Raw genomic sequence first — 7952 nt, forward strand, 5'->3', positions numbered from 1 at the left:
GGAAAATGGCTTCCCCAGCTGCAATCGAGTCCATTGTCGTCTTCAAGAGACCAGACAACCTTAGCTGGCGGAAAGTAATAATTAATTAATTAAGCTCTTCAAGTATTAACCCTGCAGCCAGTCTATAGGAGATGAGTGGTGTACTTTTCTGCATTTTGGTTATTAACCAGATTTCTTTTTTCCTTTGCAGTCACCAAGGAGGGATTGTTGTAGGATTCTGCCATTGAAGAAGAGTTCCACAATGCACATATTCGTGGGCAACTGCTGAGGTGGTGTTAAGATCAGTTTCTATTCACATTACTATGACTGCTAATTCGTATAATACAGCATCGTACTGGTAATAATGGTCTTTCTTGGTAGAGCTCCGACTCCAACATAACAAATCGTAAAAAAACAAAATATCAAAATCTCTCTAACTGGTAACAAATTCAAAAATATGTGAAGAAAATACAACTCAATTACTTTTTACCGACTAACCAAGTGTTTCAGCTTCTTTGTTAGCATTTAGTTCTTCTGAAAATACAACTCAATTACTATTTCCCTCTATAAGTTTATTTTAAACTTCTCAAAGCATTTTTTCACTTACTATGCCTTGTGTTTGTTGATTTTTGGTTTACAGACTGCAGTTATGCCACTAGGAGAGGAGGAACTCCATTTGGTAGCCATGTTATCTAGGAAGAATGATGAATAATATTTAGGTTTTTGGTGTTTTAATGTTGCACCAGGGCTTTACAATTCTTGTCTTTTCATGCTAAATCTTAGATGTCTTGGCATGGTATTTGATAAGGGTGGATTTGGCCCTCCAGTGACATTGTGACACCTGGTACCTCATGCCAATTAAGTGTAGCCTCTTGACAACTAGACAGTTCAAGTTCGCCACTCATAGGCAGTTCGCCACTAGGCAGTTCGCCACTAGGCAGCTCGCCACCAGGCAGCTCGCCACAGACAGCTCGCCACAGGCATCTCGCCACAAGCAGCTCACCATCTTGTAGCCTGGTACCTCAGAACAACTAGGTGACACCCGGGGCCATTTTGGCAACAACTTGCCTTTGCTAAGTTGATGGTGTCCCACTAGGCGTAGCCCGGCACAGGCGTGGCCTGGCACAAGCGTGACTTGGCGACCTGGGCCACGCGCCAACCTGACAACCCCGAGGAGCTCACCACCGTACCCCGCGTTTTACGGGATTGTGACTTGTAATGGCTATATTAGCTCACCCACTCCCCGACTTAGGCAGAAATGGGCAACCTTACCAGTTGGTGGCTTTATCCCCACCTAACATGAAAGCAGGTCCCGTCACAACGGGAATCCAGGAACTGCTCCACCAAACCCGCGAGGACTCCTGTATATAAAGGCCTTACCCCCCAGGGGCGAGAGGTGATGGTAACCCCTGCTCTCTAGCTCTCTCATTCTCTTATATCATTTTCAACTCGCTACTAAGTGCTGACTTAGCCATCAGAGTGACCTCGCCGGGTAAACACCCCCGGGTTCTCTGATTTAGTTCTCGCAGGTCCCTCAACTCCCGCCGCCTACAAAGATGAGCAGGTCATCGCCAACAGGGAGTAGCCAGTTCATTTCCCGTCGTTGCTAGTAGCCAGATCATCTCCAGTAGGGAGCAACTGGGTTGCGCTACGCTAGGGAGCTCCACTTTAGCCCTTGAGTCACAAGCCTCTGGGGAGCAAACGAGCTGACGAGGTACCCAAAAAACTGATACAGATAAGAAACCATTACATCAATTGGCGCCGTCTGTGGGAACACGCTACAAAAAGCTAAGTTCTCATCCTACAAAAAGCTAAGTCCTCTTCTCCCAAAAAGCTAAGTCCTCACCCTTTTAGAAATTGAAGCTCTCGCTTTATAGTTTCCGTTTTTTATAAACTCAAAGAAAATGAAGCTCTCGCTTCATAGCTCTAAGGCGCCCACCTGGTGGCCTGGTGCGGCCTACGCACGGCCTGGCAGCCTGGCGCGGCCTGCACTGACTTGGCACGACCTGGCACGGGTGCCGACCTGGCGGCCTGGCCCAGGCGCGAACTGACGAACTGATAAAAGACTTCAATACTGCTCAAGACCTAGTTGCCTCTTCGGCATGGGCAAAGTTCAGGAGTGGACTATAAGTCGCTCCCAAAGCCTAATGGCCACAATACTGCTCAAGACCTAGTTGCCTCTTCAGCATGGATAAAGTTCAGGAGTGGACTATAAGTCGCTCCCAAAGCCTAAGGGCCACAATACTACTCAAGACCCAGTTGCCTCTTCAGCATGGGCAAAGTTCAGGAGTGGACTATAAGTCGCTCCCAAAGCCTAAGGGCCACAATATTGCATAAGACCTAGTCGCCTCTTCAGCATGGGCAAAGTCCAGGAGTGGACCACAAGTCGCTCCCAGAACCTAAGGGCTATAATACTGAACTGGAAGAGACCTCAGCACTTTACGGGATGCTTGCTTCCAAGCAGCTCCCAGAGCTTAAGAAACTGAATCAATGCTTACGAGCTCGTCGAATTACGGGCCAAAAGGAGAAATCACTCCCTTCGACGAGTTACTTTCAGCTCGGGAGTGGGGGGCAAATGATGAGGGTGGATTTGGCCCTCTAGTGACATTGTGACACGTGACACCTCATGCCAACTAAGCGCAGCCTCTTGACAACTAGACAACTCGAGCTCGCCACTTATAGAAAGCTCGCCACAAGTAGCTCACCATCTTGTAGCCTGGCCCCTCATAACAACTAGGTGACACCCGGGACTACTTTGGCAACAACTTGCCTTTGCTAAGTTGATGGTGTCCTGCTAGGCGTAGCTTGACACAAGCGCGGCCTGGCACAGGCACAACCTGGCTGTGGCGCGAGCTGGCTGCCTAGGCCACACGCCAACCTGACAACCTCGAGGAGCTCACCGCCGTACCCTACGTTTTACGGGATTGTGACTTGTAACGACTATATTAGCTCATCCACTCCCCAACTTAGGCGAAAATGGGCAACCTTACCAATTTGTGGCTTTATCCCCACCTAACATGAAAGCAGGTCCCATCACAGCGGGGAACTACTCCACCAAACCTACGAAGACTCTTGTATATAAAGGCCTCACCCCCCAGGGGCGAGAGGTGATGGTAACCCCTGCTCTCTAGCTCTCTCATTCTCTTATATCATTTTCAGCTCACTACTAAGTGCTGACTTAGCCATCGGAGTGACCTCGCCAAGTAAACACCCTCAGGTTCTCTGATTTAGTTCTCGTAGGTCCCTCAGCTCCTGCCACCTACAAAGATGAACAGCTCATCGCCAACAGGGAGTAGTCGGTTCAGTTCCCGTCGTTGTCGGTAGCCAGATCATCTCCAACAGGGAGCAGCTGAATTGTGCTACGCTAGGGAGCTCAACTTCAGCCCCTGAATCACAGGCCTTTAGGGAGCAGATGAACTGACGAGGTACTTAACCAAAAAATTGATACGTAACCAGAAACCGTTACATCAGTATTTCATCTTGATGAAACACTTACTTATAGTTGTAAACACAATGCGATCATTTGAGGATCGAATTGATGCCTTACAGCGGAAAATAAATATAGAGGTGGATCCCCAACGCATTGCTGACATGTTAGTAGAGGCTAAGCGCTATAAGGATGACAAGATTATTTTGAAACAATATGCATAAAATGATTAGGCTTTTGACAATGAAAAGGTGATTAAAGTTCAATCTAAGATTGTTTCAGCTTTGTTTGACAACCATCAAGCAATTGCCCGTCCATTTATATACAGGAGAGAACATTATTTTGACTCGCATAAATTTCGGGGTATGTATTCACCAAATCCAAATCCTTTATTTAGGTCCAATCCATAACCCAATTGTGGATTTACGATTTCAAAAGAGAGAAGTTCGACTAGAAGAGGGAACTTGAAGGAGATAAGAATGGGTAACGAGGATTCGGTTAACGGATAGGTTAAAGGGTGTTTTAAATTTTAATTAATATATAAAAAAATAATTACCGGTTAAATAAATTCAGTAACCGTTGTATAGGTGGCAGTAATAGAACTTTTAGATATGATATGGTTTTCCATATCATAGTGGGACCCATCAAATAAATAGTAGAAAACTGAAATGCTTTGATTTTTGTGCATGGAGCATTTGGGAAAACGTTAAATTCTTGTTTCCTCCAATGCCTCAGCGTTTCTTGAAACTAAATGTTGATGTGACACACTTTAATGGGTATTAATTTGAGATGGAGAATAAAAAACATTTAAAGTGAAACCCAATCAGACAACAAAAAGAAGCGTTTAAAGTAAAAAAATACAAATGATCAGCCTATCCATAAATGCCTATGGAACCAAATACATACAAAATGAATGGAACTCCAAAGTTTGAAGTTTGAATTCCGGTTAATGTATTGGGCGCAAGGATTAAGGTATCAATACGGGCCGTATCATATCCGTATCCATGATCATGGATACAGGATACGCTACGACTGGATACGTATCCTACGAGTCATGTGTATTGGGTCGTATCACACCGTATCGGTGGATACAATCCAATACACACCGATATGAAGGTGTATCTGTGTCTAGATTGACAAAATTGTACATTGAGTACTTTTGAATTGTTTTTCATCTTTAATACAAGTTAAAAAATAGTATTATGAAAACTAAAATAAATAATTTAAGATTTAGCTTTTCTAAAAACATTAATAAAAATTGAAAATTAAAGAAAAACAAAATAGTTATTATTTGAAAAAATAGAGTTATTATATAAAAATACTAAATAAATAAATTTCCCCAACAAAATTAGTGAAAAACAGAAAATTATAATTGTAAAACCAAAATGAATAATTTAAGATTTAATTTTCCCAAAAATTTTAATAAAAACTAAAAATTAAATATAATTTATTTTATCTACCTAAATGATTTATTTGTTTTATTTTACAATTATGTGTAAAATAAAAACATTATATGTTAAAAATGAAAACATATTTATTATTTAAAAATAGTTGCTATTTAAATAAATTACTAAGTTATAAATATTCCCAAAAATTAATAAAAAGTTAAGTTTATAATTATAAAATTGAAAGAGTGATATTTATTGTACAATGTTTGAATGTTCTAGAGTCCTGGTATTGTTTATTATAATATTTTTCTTCATATTACCTATTGAAGTATGCATTTCTCATGTGTTTATATCTTATTTATAGATAATTAAGCTTTTGGTTTAGTATGATTAATGTATTTATGTGATTTGTATGCATTTCACTAGCATATCCAACCGTTTCTATGTCTTCTGTTCATATCCATATGTTTCCAAAGCATATCCATATCCGTATTCGTATCCAAGTTATTCGATATGATATCCAATACTGATACTTTGATCCTTAATTGGGCGCCAGTACTGCGTATCACATTGTGAGCAGTTGTAGACTCAAGAATCGTTTACTTACTCCCGTGCTCAATTTTACTTCATTTTCTCTATAATTTCAATATGGTACATTTCTGGATAATTTTATCTCTCTGTTTATTGGCTTAATTGTTTGTTTGTTTGATCTTGTTTATAATCTAAGATTGATGATGAGTTTCGTGACAATTACAATGCCGGACGACATACCATGGCCGATATGAAATGGTTCCCATTCCATCCATAATCCATCATCCATGTTTTACTATGCGTATGATAGGCTTGTAAACGGATTGAATTCGAATCGAATCAGGCTAGATTCAAATTCAAAACCGATTATGAACACTAATATTCGAATTCGATTCGATATCCAACGGATATCAAATCTTTGAGTTCAAATTCGATTTCGATTATCAAATCGAATATCCAATTCGATTTGAATTCGACTGATTGAGGCAGGGGACGACGGCAGGTGTGGATTCCTGGCGGCAATCGTGGGTTGCAACACAAGAAGGTGATGTTGGCGATTTACACTGAGACTGAGAAAAGAAGGTGATGGGTTCTTGGCAGTAGTCGTGGGTTGCAACACAAGAATGTTACACCTGACCAGAATTCCAGTATTTCCATGGACTTTAGAGATTGATGGGCAAAATTGGAATATTACACCTAACCCCTAAACTCAATTATGATACTGCATTAGGTGTCGGATTGGAATGTCTTTGATATGCCAATCAGTAAGATCCTTAGAGGGGGTCAAAACCTGGGTATGTTGGGATAGTCTGAGAATTCATCTGAGTGGGTGATCATAGTGACAGGATCAGCCCCTTTGTCGGACAAAGGTAATGATCGGGGGTGCACTCTTTTTGATGGAAACCAAAGCTGCCGGCAGCCAATTTCAATCGTTATATATACATACATACATACATATATATATGTTTGCAATGTTTGCAAAATGTTTTAATTCCCGGGATCCATGTGAGTAGATAGTGCAACATTGTTCCTTGCAGCTGATGGAGATGTCATCTCTTGTCGGGCAGTGTTTGATCATTATGGGCTGAGAGGTTAAGTGTAAGACCATTGAGGGTAGTACCTGGTGGGCTAATCTTGCATCTGCCCACAGTCCCTGGGTTTTTATAAGGTGGCTTGGCCTAGGGACCACTTAGTGTAAACACTGTTCCTTGCAGCTAAGGGAGAAGTCATCTCTTATCGGGCAATGTTTGATCGTTATGGGCTGAGAGGTTAAGTGTAAAACCATTGAGGATAGTACCTGATGGGCTAATCTTGCATCTGCCCACAGTCCCTGGATTTTTCTAAGGTGGCTTGGCCCAGGGACCACTTAGTGTAAGTGTTGGGCTCATTAAGAGCCCATAGTGATGGGCTCAGGGGTTCACTATCCATAACAGTGAATTCGGCCAGGCCTTGTAACAGAGGCTAGGCTGAACCCATGTGGCTGATGTGTAGATCAATGTTTGGGTCCCACGCCATACAAGGAAACCCAACTGGGCAGTAGTTTGGAAGGTTAGTGAGCACATGGACTTAATGGGTTTAAAGCCCAATTCGAACTGGTCTAATTTGATTAGTTAAAGAAGGGGGCGGATTTAGGATTTGGATCAGCAGATAGGATAGGGAGTTATCCCTATCCACTCAGAGAGTCCAGATCCAAATACAGATTTGGATCTGGAAACTCCTAATAAGATTAGGAAGGCTAATCTAATATGCAGATAAGATAATGACTTATCATTATCTCTTAAAGAGAACTCCTGATCCAAAAACAGATTTGGATTAGGAAATTCCTAATGAGATTAAGAGCTATCTTTAATGCTATAAAAGGAGGAGGGGGTGAACCATTCTATACATCATATCATCATATTAGATTTCAGATCACAAAAAGAGAGAAGACAGCTACAGTAAGACTACGCCATCTTCTGCTCTTGCGCCTCCTCCTGTGGCCACCATTGCCAGTTCGATCTCCACTATAGGAGTGATCAAGAAGTGTTGTTGATATCAGTCTTTGGAGAAAGACTAATCTGAAGTCGTGCTCACACTCCCTCCATCGAATTCTTGCTGAAGGATTTGGTTCTTGTGAAGAACCTGCTGATTCTGCTCCATCTTACGTTGTGTCATCTTCAGTGGGAGCAATTTTTAGAGTTTTCCTTAGGTGTGAACACATTCGTTGGGAGTTACTACTACTCCGTATCAGATACATCCCTCTCCTACCTTTTGGTTTCAGATCTGATTCGGTTTAGGTTCAAGATTGATCATTGAAAATGCAAATTTTCTAAAATAAGAAATGTGATTCCCAGATGGAAGAGAGAAATTTTTGAAATTTCACCCAACCTACCTATATGGTTCGGCCATCCATATGATGGATCTCTCATCCCTTCAGAGACCACATCATTTTGCTTCCTACCTCACTCCCAAAACAAATAACTCTACTCTTACCTTCATTTTGTTTCAAATGAAGTGGCTATTATTTCACTTTATTTTTATTTTTATTTTACTTCTCGAAAAAATAGAAGACAAATCTGAAGTAAAAACAAATCAGAATTTACAAACATATTTGCAATTTTGCACTCACTCCCGTGCATTTAAACCAG

This window comes from Nelumbo nucifera, chromosome 8 (assembly GCF_055504915.1).
Source record: "Nelumbo nucifera cultivar China Antique chromosome 8, China Antique-T2T, whole genome shotgun sequence".
Taxonomy (NCBI): Eukaryota; Viridiplantae; Streptophyta; class Magnoliopsida; order Proteales; family Nelumbonaceae; genus Nelumbo; species Nelumbo nucifera.